Source organism: Rattus norvegicus, chromosome 3, assembly GCF_036323735.1.
Source record: "Rattus norvegicus strain BN/NHsdMcwi chromosome 3, GRCr8, whole genome shotgun sequence".
Taxonomy (NCBI): Eukaryota; Metazoa; Chordata; class Mammalia; order Rodentia; family Muridae; genus Rattus; species Rattus norvegicus.
In genome coordinates, this window is record NC_086021.1 from 149,027,664 (window position 1) to 149,043,975 (window position 16,312).

Here is a 16,312-nt window from a genome sequence, read left to right on the forward strand (position 1 = left end):
ATCAATGATGCTTCCATGGAGATTTGTGGGATTCCTATGCCTCTGGATCTTAACAACATACACAAAGTTATTGTCAGTTCATACTTTGCATTTTCATGGAACTTTTGTGTTCAGCATTCTTATGCAAGTTAGTTAAACTCTTGGTAGGTTCTTGTCTTCTCTGATGCACTCAGTTCACTTTAAGGATGCAGTAAAGCGGATCCTCTGGGAAAGAGATTTATACTGAGAAGCTGAAAAAGAAGAGATCCCTGTCAGAGACTTTCTGCAGAACAAATCCCAGTTTAAGAAGCTTTAGGAAGTCTAATAACATAAAACAAACAAATAACAAAAATCCAGGCACTCCATTTAATGCCAATTAGGAGCAGAATGGGATGACATGATTAGATCACCACCAATCAAATGAACCATCATCTACTGAGTTAAAGCCCTGTAAACCCAGAGTCAAACATGGTGGGAACCTAAATGCACTTAACTTTTGCTTTGATAGCTGCCTTGATCAAATTCTTTCATAACTCTTCACCCTAGCCACCTACGATACAAAGAAGAGATAGTAAACGATTCTTTCCATCTAATAAAGCAAGGATGAAATGTTGTGACTGCTTGATCATGCTGGAAGGTGAAGGGATACAAGGAGAGAAAATAGAGGGCATTAGAGAGCTGCAGGTTCTTCCAGCAGAATCTACAGTGGTACTATAAACAATGAATAATAGAGCCGGAAATGACAAATCAACAAGTAAGTAGCTGGAATGCTCTAACAGAAATACCATTGCAGATGCTGCGCCGTCAGTGTCCTAGAAAACATAGCATTAGAGTCTCCTCATACAGTTCACGTCTCTTCAAAGAGCCAGGCAATTCCACCATGTTTCTCCAACAGGTAGCCTGTCACACAATTAATTCTTCATGGTTTTTACTTTCAATTTCAAGGCTGACACACTGGAGTTGGTTTGGTTGGTTCCCTTTACGTGCTAGCTTCAGAGGAACTTGGGGAATTTCGCTCTTTATCTTTGTACTAGAGATGTGAAAATAACTTGGAAGGGTATCCACAAGCTCATCAAAGTGCTTGTCAATATCTGCCACCAATGAAGCTGTACGGAAATGTGTCGCAGGGGCTGGAGTTACCTTGATGCTTGACTGTTGTGCCTTATTTAAAATCTGCAATCAGAATGCAGTCTTATTAGGTAGAGAACTTGGAGAAATCCAGACATGCTTATTCCTAGATTTTTAACTAAAACAGGCTGGAGTGCTTGGATCTTTTAAAAACTGATGTGAGCCACACATTTTGGTAAAGAATTTTGTCTTTGAAATTTTGGAAAGATAAAGTATTGGTTGGAAATGAATGAAGCTGCTCATTGGAATAAGAGCCTATGTGTATTAAAGTAACTGGAAATATACAAAGTGTATCACATCTTGTGTAAATCTCATTCACTTCATTAATGAGTAGTTGAAACAACGTTTCCATTTTTCTTTTACACTTTTCCTTTCTAAAAGTGTCCTTCTAAATTGGCCAGTGTAAACCACTACTTTGTTTTGTAGGTGCCCCATCATTTTTATTTACAGGCCAGTATTTCATTTACCCACTTGCTTATAATGTTCTTGAAGACACTCAACTTTTGCTACAATGTACTCTCAACTGCACAATGCCAATGCTCAAGTTTTCTTGTCCCTTAACTAAAGAAAGTCTGGATGGATGGTCCAGTGTCCCTCAGAGATGTTGTCTCTTTCTAGGACATTTCAGTGGACATTCTTTGGGTTGGTTTAGAAGAGTGGCCTTGATCTGTACCCAGAGCTGGGACTGTCTCCCAACCCCCTGTGCCCAGGTCCTGCTCAGAGAGAGCTGTTCTCCCAGGAGTTCCCTCACTCTTAAGATCACAGGCTCACAGGCCTCAGGAGGGACAAGCTCCAGTCAGAGACAGCAAGACCAACTAACACCAGAGATATCCAGATGGCAAAAGGCCAGGGCAAGAACCTAAGCAACAGAAACCAAGGCTAGTTGGCATCATTAGAGGCCCGTTCCCCCACCACAGCAAGTCCTGGATATCCCAACACACCGGAAAAGCAAGACTTGATTTAAAATTACATCTCATGATAATGATCGAAAATAACTCAGGAATCAAAATACAGGAGAGGTAAGCAAGTATAAGTGTGGCATTGCTGAAGAAAACATGTCACTGCAGACAGACTTTGAACTTTTATAGTCTTGTGTCACATCCAGTTCACTGTCTATGTTTGAGCACATGAGCTCTCAGCTTTCTGCTCTGGCTTCTTCACCTGTCACTTGCTATCTGGCTTCCCGGCTGTGATGGACTCTTATCTCTCTGGAATCATAGGCCAAAATAAACTCTTCACCTACAACTTGCCTTGGTCATGGCCATGGTGTTTCCTCACAGCAAGAGAAAAGTGAGTGACACAGTGCCCATAGCATTTAAAAGAGAAATGAATTTCTCTAGTTTAATAGAAACATGGGTGCCATATTTAATTCTGCATAGACATACTCATGTATTCTCTTGTCAACCAGCTGTCTACACCAAGGGCTTTTGTACTTTTGATGTCTCACTATCCAGCCATGCCAAGGGATGCTTTGGCTATGTGGCAGTGGCAAACTAAGCATTCTACCATCACAAGCTCATAGCCTTTCTAAATCCATGAGTCCTAAGTAGACCAGGTATATCACCTTCTTGTACGTTATTATTCGTTTATAAACAAAAATGTGGAGAAGGTGTCTAAGGGCAGCTTTACCCACATTGCCAGTTTCTACCATAGGACTATGTTCTCAGTGAATGAAAATTACTTAAAGCAATAGTCATGATTTCCTTTTTTTTCTACCTGGAAGACATGGCCTAGATCCATGCGGTCAAGGACCTATCCAGTAGCTCTACCCAGCTCTTTCAACCTTTCTGGTTTTGCATTATATTTTTTCCTCACTTTGTCTCTTTTGCACCACATAAAAGCAGCTAAGGCCTACCCGTTTCTTCTTTGAACATAGGAGTCTCTACAAGCTCAGCCACCGTACAAATAGCTCAAATTTAAATGTTCCCGAGGGTCATTTAAAGTTGAAATTTAATGATATAGAACATGCAGATGAAAGATGGAAAATCATTAAACCATGTCTTTGTTTTCTTTTATAGTGAAAAAAAATATAAATGTTGAAATGTTAAGGGAACTATTAGCAAGATAGAAAGAATGATTTGAGAAAACACCCTCTAATGTTACTTCCTTTCATGAGAATTTGTGAGAGTTATAAACGTCAAGCTGCACAACTTGTGGATCTGAGAATTTAACACAAATTCTTCCTACACACTGAGCATCCTTGTGCTCTTGTAGATGAAGTCGAGGTCTCAGTCCAAATTGCCGATCATAGATGCAGATACCACACTGTCAGGATTGTCAGCAGCGGGGCGGGGGTGGTAGTGGGGGTGGCATGGATTACTGAACTGTGAGCATTGCCTCTTCAAACCGCATCCTCTGCATCTCATTTAAGAGTTGCAGTATTAGAGCTTTTAACCTGTAAAATAGATTCCAAAGTTTCTGTTGGAGTAAGTCTTAATGTCTCAAACTTTGATTTTAATGTCATAATTTATATGTTAATGGATCTTTGTATATTTAAAGAGTGTCTGCCGAAAATAGCCATTTAAAAACATTTTACTATTTATAGAATGATAATTTGTCAATTGTTAAAGATGACGGCTTCTCAAACATGCATATTGCTTGCTTTTGGTATTATTTAAAACATACATATTACCTAATTTTTTCCTTGGGATGAGTACACTGCAATTGGTAAGTAATGACACGTTATTTTTATTATTATTGCAATCTATAACATAGATTAAATTCATAGATTTATTAAAATCATAGATTATTAAAATCATAGTAGGAATCCTAGTTGCTATCCTGACTCTGAGCACAGAAATAAATTTAAATATTTTTGAAGTCTATATTGTTATAAGTTGTTCAGAGTCTATGACTATAGTATTGTTAGAATTTACCTATGCTAGAACTGGGATTCACGACCAGGGTCTGTGGTTTCGAGAGCCTGTGCTTATGAGCACAAGCAAATATGGTCATTTTCATAGCAGCCCGTGGAATAGTCTATTTATAAAAGTCTATGGTATGTAGATATTTTGCATATTTATGGCTTATGTAGATGTATGTATGCAGTTTTGCATGTATGAAGGCAAAGGTATATGTGCAGGTGCATTGTGCACATGTGTGCTCATGTATGTGAAGGTATAAAGTTGATGCCAGTTGTCTTGATTAATTGCCTCCCAACGAAGAAACTAAGGCGGGGCCTCTCTAGAACACAGAGCTGTTTTAGCTACTCTTAATGAGCTTGCTCAGAAGAATCACTGTCTCCCTCTATCCTTCTCCCATGAGTGATGTGACTAGAGGCAGGCAGCCACGAGTAACTGACATTTGCACAGGTTCGAAGGACTGAGAAACCTGGTCAATACTATTTACATGCTCAGCTATCTCCCTGAGTTCTCCTTATCCTTTCATGGTGCCTGCCCAGTAGATTGGGTAGCAATCATGACCTTAGAAGAAAATGAAATGGAATTTAAATTAGAAAAATTGAGAATTTATGTAAGACTCTGTTGGGGGAGGAAATCATGCAGAAGCCTGGTGTGACCTCAAGTTTCAGGCCAATCTCCAAATGGACTAAAGGAATTGGTATTCAGCATGCTCTTGTACACACACACACACACACACACACACACACACACCATAAACATACACATACACATACACATATCCAATCCCTGTCACCACCACCAAGAGAGGAAACTTCCTTCTGAGTACTGGAGAATAGAAGGCAGAAAAAGCTATTGGATAAGGCCACCTACAAGAATAGTTCTAGGCTAAGTGCAGGATCAATGCTGGAGATGAGGCTGTGTGAGCCAAATGGAAAATAACTTGGCACTAATGTCCCAGTCCTGTCTCCACACACTTCTCCCTTCTGGACAATATTTCTGACTCTGCCGTCATTATATTTAATCTCTTTTCATTAAGCTGACCCATTCATAAGTAATAGAGATTTGGGGAACACCAAATGGAGCATCAGACATAGCTTGTCGTTATGGATCATGATTCATTTCTGATAAGGTCCTTTGGAGTTCTGATTCTATCTTCAGAAAACAGACCCTTATACCTTGCTGTAAGCAGCACAGAAGTCTCTGCAAATCCTTTCAAAGTATTGAATTTTTAGTCCCAGCCCAAGAAGTAATCAGTGCCAGAAGCAAGGAGTCGTTTGTGTCATTTTTAATTTGAGGCAACTCTAATATAGCAATCCAAACACAGGTATCTGGAATCTTCATAAAGCAATGGCTCCAACCTATTGCATGTGCTAGACACCTAGTTAGGGTTTCTGTGTCCCAAAATCCAGGGACTTCCCAGTAGGCCCAGCCCTGTAAGTATGTACTGTTGTACTGCTTAGACACATTTTCCCCTAACCTCATTGAATCCTAGGTGGACTGGCCTCCCTCTGTTGTCTCCTCACTGTCACAGTGAACCGGTTACTGTCACTGGAGAAAGCATGCCAGTCCTCTTGGTCGCCCAATATAGAAAATGTCCTAAGACTCCTGAATTCATGAGTAATCTTTGCTGTTGTTGCTATAATTACCCATTTCCCATCATTTTTACTACTTTAATTTTTTATGTTTTACTAAATATGATAATGAACACATGCATTGAACCACTTCATCTACACGGCTTTCCATCCTCTCCTTCCAACATGGCAGGTGAAAACTGAGACTCGGGAGTTAGATGGCCTTGTGGTATCTGTTGGAGAAGGTGTAAAAATATCCTGAGATAGAAAGGAAATCCCACAGTCCCAGAAGACATCGGCTGATGCCACATTGCAGTGACTTTCACTTAATAGACTCTCTGCCGCCCAACAAATAAATATTTCCATTTGCTCTATTCTCATATGCTCTTGAAATATCTATTGAAAAAAATTTCTATGTCTCCAGTAACTTGTATTCAGGCTTTGCTTACATGCTCCTGTGACAGATTAGAATATAATAAACATGTGAGGAAGACACCAGCCCACTAAACTCCATGGACCAAATAAATACCTTGTTCTTCCAGGAACAGAGAAAGATTATGTGGTACCCGAATTCTAACAGTTTCAAGGATACTCCATGAAGACAAGAGTAGAGAAGTGCAAATTTAAAAATGGTCCCTCCCTTCCTAAGCAAGCAAAGGGTCTATGAACTTCTACTAGGCTACTGATCAATGCCACCAGGGCTGGCACTTTGTGACCTGTGGTCAGGACCTAAAAAGAGAAATGAGGAGGAGACATAGGATCCCAGGACCATAAAGTCCTCCAAACCTTGAAAGGAGTAAGGGAACCTGTTCTGTGAAAAAGAATGAATAAGCCCTCTTCTGCATCCCAGGGGGTGAGGAGGGGATAGAGAAAACTAGATCAGACTTTGCTACGTGGTCATGTGGCAGTCAGTGACAGCCAGGAGGAAAAGGTAGAGCTTGTTATTTTGAAGAGTGTAGAGTTATAAGGAGAGCATTAAGCAAGCAATGATGCTAGGTCAAGTAAACAAACAATACAAACCATGCAGTGTGGAAAGAGATGGAGAGGGAAGTGGGTGCTTGAAGACCAGGCACCAGGCAGCAGACTGGGGAGCACTGAGAAAGACTCCGCCGAGCAAGGAGTAGGCAGCAGTGGTTGGATGAGCTGGATGTCTAGACCAGGGTGGGGTAGTGTGTGATGCAGGCACTAGATGGGTGGAAGAAGAGAGGTCATAAAGGTATTTGCAATGCTGCTTTATTTGGATCTCTGAAAACCCCCTTTTTCCTTCTTTACAAAATGATCGTATTCACAGTTAGTTATGATGCTCAGGAAACCATCTTCATCAATAATGAGGAATCAGTCTCTCACATTATTAAACAAGAAGTGATCTTAATCCAAGTCAAAACTTATGTCCAGAGTCTGGTCCAGTTGGAGGCAGGGACACCACTTAGGTCCAGTGCTTTACTATTTGTCACAACAGTAAGTCCTGTCCATAGGCAAAGCTACAAACTTAGTACGGAACCAGGGTTTTGCTTCTTAGAAAAATTCTCAGCATTGAACTAAACCCCTAACACTCACTGTGCATCTCTCTCTCTCTCTCTCTCTCTCTCTCTCTCTCTCTCTCTCTCTCTCTCACACACACACACACACACACACACACAGAGAGAGAGAGAGAGAGAGAGAGAGAGAGAGACAGAGACAGAGAGACAGAGAGAGAGAGAGAGACAGAGAGAGAGACAGAGAGAGAGACTGTGAGAGAGAGCACCAGCACCAGCGCCATAGCCTTGTGCCTTCTTGGCAAGTGCTCTCTACTCTTAAACTTGTCCTCAGCTCATTAATAACATTTATACTTTGAGATAAACTGGTTTACTTTTGAGGGTGACAATGCTGTCATGGTATAGTGTGGAGGTCAGAGAACAATGTTCAGGGGTCACTTGTCTTCTCCTATATGGATACCAGGGATTGAACTCAGATCCCCAGGCTTGGTGGTTCATGTGCTTTTAGACACTGTGCTTTGTCCCTGCCTAGATGAGCATTTTAAATTGATGCCAATATCCTAGATTTCTGTGGGCACTCTAATTCTAGGTTGCTCTTTTTTACTCATAAAGGCTACCAGATGGTTACTTATCATTAAATGCCAATCATCTTTGTTTTCGATATATTTGTAATATATATTAAATATCACATGTGACTTGAAATGGGCCTGTTTTAAATGTCAACTTGGTAAGGCTTACATATAGTGCAGAAACTTATTTCTTCTGCCTCCTTTATTTCTTGCCCCCCTTTGTTGCCCCCAACACATCTCCTTCTTCCTGTTAGCTAACCCCTTTTTCACCCCCTCCATTCTTCTCTCCACTTATTTGAGCATTTTCTGGCATGCATATTCTTGATAAAGCCCAAAGCAATTTATGGTCAGAAAGGTTTCTTTAGAAAGACTTCTTCCTTTCATGGTGTATAAATGGCTGCAGAGTCATTGAGGATCGGAATTAGTGATGCTTTCACTAATCTGAATGTTCATTGTTAAAGTGTGAACTGGAAGGTTCATCATGAGCCCTGCAGTGCAATTTTTTTTAAAGGCTTACTGTTTGGCCAAGTGTGACTTTTGAAGTGTGACTTGTGAATGTCACGTTAGGTTTATGCATATGAATCTACAGTTTTAGAAAGAGCAAAAATGATTTTGTGTTTGTCTCTGAATGTTCAAACTTCTCACTGTATCTTTCAGCAGTGCTTTCTGTCCTGACTAATAGTTTGGATAATTTGCAAGATAGGGCAACCATTTTCTTGCCAGGATGCAATCCAGAGTAGCAGCTCTCTTCCTGCATGTTAATGAAGTCCACCCTCAAACATTTTACCTGCTCTCTCAGGGGTTAGCAGCTTACATTTATCACCTGAATGACAGCTGTTTCTAACTACTTTTCTCTGAAAAGTAATAAGAAATTAAATAAACCTTTCGCATGCTAATCACTGACATTCCAAAATGACAGTTGAAAAGTACTCAGTGTAAGTCTGAGAACAACTCAAATTAAAGGATTTTGTCTCTATCAGCCAGTCATTGAATTTTGACTAGATGTTTGTGACGTGTAGGCAGAAGGGTGGCAGGTGGCTGGTGAGACAGTAATATCAGAAGTGATGATGAATCATTTCAAATACATTAAGTGTCTGTATTTAACAAATTGGACAATATACTCTTTATGCAGTGTGAGTGATAGAGACTTTTGTTTTAATCCACTTTTGCCTTTTTCTATAAAACAACCAGCAGATAGAAGATGCAAAATTATGGTTTTTAACAGGATCTTTTTCTTTGATGGTATAATCCACTTTTCTGGAATCTTACTATTCCTGTAATCATATTGTTTTCCTCTAAACAACAATGACTAGAGTTAGTAGCATTTGTCTGAGTCCCCTTAGCAGAACTTTGAATATAATAAACTTGCATATAGCGAAGCTATAGAAAGGATATCTTAACCCTCAATAAGGACTGGAGTCCAGATACTGGATGCTCCGATCATTTGCCTTGTTTAAAGAAACCTGCTAAACAGTGATCACTTTTCTATATTCCTGATCCTCTGTAAGGCAGCAGAGTTCATTTAGAAATTGTGTAAACCTCCCCATATATGTCCCTCCTTAATGTAAGTTTCTTTTTTGTTTTGTTTTGAATATTTGTTTTCATTCAGTATTTACAGTATCCAAAGTTGTCCTCTTTGAGTACCCAATTGCACGACTCTTAAATTATAGATGCTTGTGTGGTTATTTTCATATCAAAACAATTTGAAATTTTATTACCCTCAAATGTGCTTGGGCCTTGTGATATTTCTTCATAGTCAAATGTCTTTTATATTTGGAACCCCTGGGAAAGTATTTTCTTGATATTTAAATATTAAGAAGAATAAAGAGGAGAGAAAGAAGGAGAAATATGAGGAAATATGGAATAGAAGGAAGAGAGAAATGAATAGGGGAAAGGGGTAGGGAAGAGAAATTAGAGGGGAGGCTGAAACATGTGTTCAGTAATATCACGGCCGGTTTTACATGTTGCCTGTGACAGTGTCCTCACAGTTCACTACTTTTTGTCACTTGAAAAGATTTGACATGGTTGCTCCATTCATCCTGGACTTGGAGATTATGCCTTGTTAACCTGTGCTGCTAATTCTAGAGTTTTCTGCCAGGAACTTGATGTTGCCCTTACCTGCCTGGGCTGTAACAGAGAGGAGAAAAAAAAAAAAAAACAACCACATACCCTAGGACTGCTTCTCTTTGTGGTCTTGATTCTATATTGTCATTAAGAAGAACTGGGGTAAGAACTTAAATATACATCAAGAATAACATCCTTGTTTACGAAGCAGATGACACACAAAATATTTCTTCAAGCCTACTTCATGTAGATATTATTAATTTATTGAAGGAGAATTTGAGGTGAAAGAGTCATTGTGCTTGAAAACAGAATAGACTTCCCATTGGGTTTCTCTTCATAGGATTCTTTCAATAAATGAGTATTAATTTCAAAGCTATTTCTTAGGGACCCTTGTGTACATGGATGTATCTACGTTACTGCTCTATTCACAATAGCAAGACAATGGAGTTAGCCTCCATACTCATCAATAGAGAAATGATAATGAAAGTGTAGTACATGCCTGTAGTAGAATTTTATACACCTGTAAAGAAAAATAAAATTATGAAACATGCAGGAAAAAGGATTAAAAATACTATATTAATGTAAGTGACCCAGGGCCAGTAAGACAAATGCCCTTCTCTTTTGTATGTGGATTGTAGCTTTTAACTTTAATGTGTATGTGCATTTATATAAGGATTAAGGGTATAAAGATCCTAGAAATCCTGAAAAGGACCCACAGGAAAGAGGTTTTAAGGGAGAAGAATGTCTGGGGGATAATAGAACACATATGATATGAAAGTGACAGGGGGGATAGTAGATGTGGAAAGGTTAAAGTTTTGATTGGGCGCAGTGAGATAGAAAGAGGGAGGCTGGTGGAAGGCCAATCAAAAATAGGTTTGTAATGAAAATTCTATAAGGAAGCCTACTTTATAAGCTCATTAAAAAATAAAAAAGAAAGGAAAGATGTGAGTTCCTTATAATGACAGAATACCTGAAGTTGTCTACTTTAAAAAGGAGGAAAGGAGCTGGGTTTGGCTTCATACATATGGAATCCCAGCACTCAGGACTGGGAAGGAAGACTGTGATGGTAGGTAGGACTGTACACAGCAAAACTCTGTTTGAAAAAAATTGAATAAGAAATAATATTTATTTTGGTTCAGACTTTCAGAAGATTTGGCCATATCTTAGACACCATGGCACAGGAGGCCCGACTCATGTAATGGCAGCTAGGAAGCATGAGAGGGAACAATTGGAAGGGACTAAGATTCTAATAGCCCCTTCAGGGACACATATCCACTTTGCTAACTCTTCTGGAGTGGGCCCAAACTCCTGAAGACTACACCACTTCCAAATAGTACTATGGGCAGAGACTGAGCCATCAGCATGCAAGGTTAGAGAGGATATTGTGTTTCTAAAGTGTAGTAAGTGTGTGTGGATTTACAAGTATTTGGGAGAATAAACTGAGAGAGATAAAACCAAGCACACAACTGTCACAGAGTCAGAAATATGTGTGTGTGCTTATCAGTGCATGGAAGGAGAAATAAGCGGGCTAGATAACCATTTGCATTTTGTGCTTTGAATTTGGGTTTTGATTTCATTTTGAGAGTGATCTTCACTGTGTAGCCAAAGCTGGGCTCAAGCTTGGTACTTTCCTGCCTCTGCCTCCCAAGGGCTGGAATTGCTGGCATCCTGAATGATATTGTCAAAGTCCTCACATATAATTGTTTTCAAACTGTCTTGTAGGCAGTTTACTTGTCTTTGATATTTCAACTGGCACCAATTAATCTCTGTATTTGGTTGAGAGTTTTATAAAACACAGCCTCAGTGAATTTTCTAGAATAAGTATAAGTTAATTTTAAGCAAACAAATTATCACAGTATGCTTGTTTAAAAATCTCAAGCATTTTATTATCATTTTCTTATCTGAATGCCAGTGTATTTTTGCATGTTTTAATAAGCTTAGGAAAAATATTATGCCCGAAAAAAATTCCAATACAAAGTGTTGTGAAAACTCCCAGTACAAATGTGACTTTAATAATCAATGGAAACAAATCCATACTTAGCATTCAGTCGTTGTGTAAAAGATGAGTATTTTCCCCCTTTTTTCTAGGCAATATTGCTTAAAGAATACCTTGCACTTTTTAAATCAGGATTTTTTCACTTTGTGTTGAGTTGTTTTAATGTCATAAAACAAAAATCTTCTAATAACTCATTGATCTGTAAGGTTAGTAGTATTTGTGGATTTATCTTCATATAAAACTGCATTCAGCAATATTAAAAAGACTAATACAAGTACCTCATGATAGAAAACAGTAGTGCACTTCAGATATGCACACACATTTTTTGCCATGCTGAGAGTAGAACTGCATACATCTCCTGACCTGCTATTTTAGTACAATGTATAAGCTCATTTCATTTGTATATTATTTCTATAGTTCTAGCAGAAAGGTCAAAGAGAGACTACTCTTTCTGGATATAATCTTTTGTCCTGGTAGCCACTGACAAGCTAAGTGTGACAGTGATTTATATGCCTGCCTTTTTACTCAAACTCATCAGAGAACTGTAAATTTAGAACCAGAAGTGTTGCTGGTCATCAGTCTTGGAAAGACTCTTGTAGTGTTTCCTAAGCAAGATGTTGAATCTGAGTACTGACATCCTCTAGTTACCTGTGAGTTCATGGATGGACCAGTCTTGGGGCATGGCTAATCTCTAGATAAATCCCTAGATAAAAAAAACTTAAATTATGGAGCAAAAGTCCCAGTCAGTGTAGGATTGGGAAGAAAGGCAGGTAACTGGCCGTAGATGCTAAAAATGGAGCACTATGAAGAGAAACTCAAGTTCATGGGAAGACCACTTTTTCCCCCGAAGCACAGTGACTCTTTGATCTCTAATAATCCTCAGTAAATTAATATCTACATGAGGTAGAGTTTTGGGAATGATTTCGATGCTATACTTTATAATTCAGCAAAGAAAAATGTTCTTGATTACTATATTTTGGGGAATGAGGCCAGACAGGAGCTGATAGCACATGGTCCACACATTACTAATTATGCTTTTGAAGCCACTGGTATAGGACTCTGAGGGCATCACTGGAGTTAACAGAGTGACCAAAACAAACACAAAGGCGAGAAATCCAAGCAGCAACTGTCTCCCATACCTCTGTCTCCAGTTATCTCTTTATCTTTAAGTTTAGAGTTTAACTTCATAAAACCATGAAAACCCTCTGTGCCCAGAAGATAACCTCTGGCTTTCCTAAAAGTTAAGAAGCCCTTGACAGGGGTTAACTATCCTTTCCCTGCCTCTAGCCCTCAAGGTCACCATCTTTCTTCCTATGTTCTTTCCTGTGGCAACTGGTCAAGCATACCCCACCTCCTTTCCCAGCACCTTCTTGGCTTCATCATACCTGTCACTCATGCCTTACTCTGGCTGATAGAGAGCAACTGAACAACAGTTCTCTTGGAAAACACTTTGGAGCTCAGAGGCTCTTCCACTTTTTGGCTTCTTCGGTGACTTTAATTTAACGAGCAGGCGTAAATTTTACAAATTACTATTTTTCATTGTTTCAAATTAACTTCACTCTGTCATCAAGCGATCACATTACAGTCCCAGGTCTAACTGATTGTATGTGGAATTTGCATGATTTCATAAACACAGGGAAAGAGAAAAATGGAAATTGAGACTTTCAGGTTCACACCACTTGCTGAGCCTGTCTCACTGGGGGCTGATTTTGTTTGATTACAGTGAGTTGAAATTCATGATCAAGAGTAAAAAGAAGAAAAAAAAAGGAATAATGTTGCCAACCAATAGTTCAAAGGAAATATAGCTCAGATCTGTTAATAAAATTATGTCCTGAAATATTTGAAGTACTATGATCATTATTCTGAAAGAGATATTGAGTGTCATATTTCCAATTTATTTGAAGTTGTGATTTAAGGCGACAGTTATATTTTCTGAACTGGCTCTTTCCCTAAGTTGACCTCATATAGAAAATAACTTGTTGATATTTAAGTAGCTAATCTCAGTACATCCTTCCTTCAAAAGCAATCTATCTGGTAGTATCGATTTACTTCCTTCTTTAGTTTATAATTTTTATTAGCTGAATTTTATACTATTGGCTAGATTTCTTTTTAACCAAAACTAATCAGTGGAAATAAGTTGCTTTTTTTTTAATCACATAACATCTATCACATGAACACACACACACACACACACACACACACACACACACACACACACACACCAGCCTTTATTGTGAGCTGTTGACTTAAAAGTGATATTAGGAAAAAAAACTTCTGTCTTTAAGAAGGTAAAAGTGTGAGATTGGTCGGTGTCTAATGTTGCAAATTTTTTTCTAAAGGAAAACTATAGAAATGCACTTGTTATGTATTTATGTAAGTCAAAGGGGGAAAAGGATCCGCTACTGGCTAGTTAAACTATGGAGAAAGGCTAGCAACAAGAAAGCACAGAGCCAATAATTACTTCTTTTTTGTAGAAAGGAGGAAAAATTGATTTCTGGCAAGAAAGCAATGGTGGCACTTGCATGCAATAAATAATGGGGAAGAGAAATAGAGCTTGGCCACTTCATTTTTAAATAAGGCAACACACTGGGTTAATTGGCTGTTTTATCATTCATTCATTCATTCATTCATTCATTCATTCATTCTATCTTTTATTCTTTAACACAGGGTCTCACTCTGTAGCCCTAGTTGGCCTTTAACTCATTATGGAAATAAGGCTGGCCTCAAACTTACAAAGATCTGCCTGCCTCTGCCTGCTGAGTGCTGTATTAGTTACTCTGTGCAGCTCATTGACAGTTTTTAGGACAGCTTTGATCACTCTATGAAATTTGAAGGCTTCTCAAAGTTATACCTCTACAGAGCAAGCTGTATTTGATATTTAAAGAAACTATGAAAGAGAGCGTGCATTGACTTACCAGATTCCTAGTTGTGGAATTGTGGTGCCCTTGTCCCAGAGCAAGCCTGGAACACTCAAGGGTTATGAGGATAGCATCCTTTCATTTCAAAATCAGTGAGGGTTTCTTCCAGGTTTTCAAGTCAGGGGAACAGAGCAATGCTGGGTGTTAGTTCACCACCATTCCTGTCAGCCATGCCATATGCAGGATTAATTGCTTATATGTGTCTGATACTAGGTCAGGGAATTGGTAGACACAGTTCTCGAAGTCTGGGTTTAGAAGAGGAGTGAGTCGTGTTTTAGTATGCACTACACGGGTTTTTCTTTAGTTTGCTGTTAACACGTTCCCTTTAACTCTTGAAGGAGGAGATATACACAAACCAGTTGCGCTGTCAGACTTCTCACATGGTGATCAGAATCTCTCCAACCTCCCAACCACCGTGCTATGTGAAATACCTTAAATACAGGATGATATCCAAGGAAGCTTATGATAATGGTATTCACACATAAAATCAAGCTTTTGAATTTAAAAAAGAAGTTCAGTACCTATAACTTAATAAACTTCCAGCTAACAAATTGGGGCAATCTTTAGACATGAAAGGGAACTTAAAGTTGTAGGCTACATTTAAGCACACTGACGGCATCAATGTATTTAATGTGATTGATGTATGTAATTAGGTACATTGTTTTCAAATCATGTCAAGAGGATATGAGCCCACCAGTCCACTGGTTAGTATTTCTGCTTCTGTCACTACAGCCTTGAAACCACAGGGTACTTACACTATATCTTCCTAAGAGTCTAGCTCTGAGAACTTCAGTGGCAGGCATCATGGTGTTCTGAAGTTTATGTCAGTTTCTGATAGTGGAGATAGGCTAGGCTGCTAAAGAGTAGAAGAAAAAGAGAGGTGGTGGAGCAGGGATTTGTCTGAGGAGGATAAAAAATGAAGCCCATAGAAGCAGCAAGGTCCCATGATCACTTACCTCAAACATTTACCTGGGAATTTAAGGCAACGGACCACACATGGGATCTTAGACTTCTTTAGAAATCTATTTCTCGAAAGAAAAAAAAATAGATGTTTCAGACCAGCATTCGGCTATTAATTTTAGAGTCATTTAGTAGTCTATGTGAAGGTTTTCATTTGCTTTATAAACTTATGCTCTCTCATTGTTTATATTGGTGTTAAAATTGAAAATTTGATTAGCATTTACTTATGCCAATCGGTGCATAATTTAAAGAGAGCAAGAACAGCCTTGCTCTCCTGCCCTCTGACCCACTGCTTTACCTCTGAAGTTTCTTTGACATGGTAGATGGTGACAAAGAGCTGCTTATGACTCCCCTAGGATGTAATTTCACTTCTCAGTGACAAATGCTTCTGACTAAAAAGCTAGTATGATTCAGAAGCAAAAATGGATGAATCTCATTCAGGTATGGGATGGTAAAAATGGCTTCTCAAACAAATTAGACCTCTGAGGAGGCAATATTACAGGTGGCAAAGATAACACAGAACAAATCTCCTCCCTACCCCACCCCCCCATAGAATTATATTTTGTTGTTGTCCATTGTCAGAGGAAATTAAGAACCAAAGTAGCCTCTTTACCATGCCACCCTGCACTATTAAGTTTAAGTAGTTTGAACTCTAGCGCTAGTTGAAAAACTTCCTGGAAAAGTTAATCAAGAGTGACAGTAGTTGTTGTAAAGGAAAACTAAACCATATTAATTGTAGATTATAGTCTGATAAGGGCTAAGCTCTTCAACTTCTGGAGTTTCAACTATGT

General features: G+C 38.9%; 1 protein-coding gene and 1 long non-coding RNA gene across 8 annotated transcripts in view; both read left to right on the forward strand.

Annotated features, from left to right (window-relative positions):
- Macrod2 (mono-ADP ribosylhydrolase 2) overlaps window positions 1-16,312 on the forward strand; it is a 2,017,257-nt gene that overhangs the window by 853,843 nt on the left and 1,147,102 nt on the right. The gene's annotated exons all lie outside the window — the stretch shown is intronic.
- Window positions 1-16,312, forward strand: part of LOC134486164 (uncharacterized) — a 223,289-nt gene that overhangs the window by 156,946 nt on the left and 50,031 nt on the right. The window contains exon 2 of the long non-coding RNA XR_010064918.1: window positions 1-16,312. This exon is cut by the window's left edge and continues 145,037 nt beyond it; it is cut by the window's right edge and continues 50,031 nt beyond it. This is a non-coding gene — a long non-coding RNA (uncharacterized LOC134486164).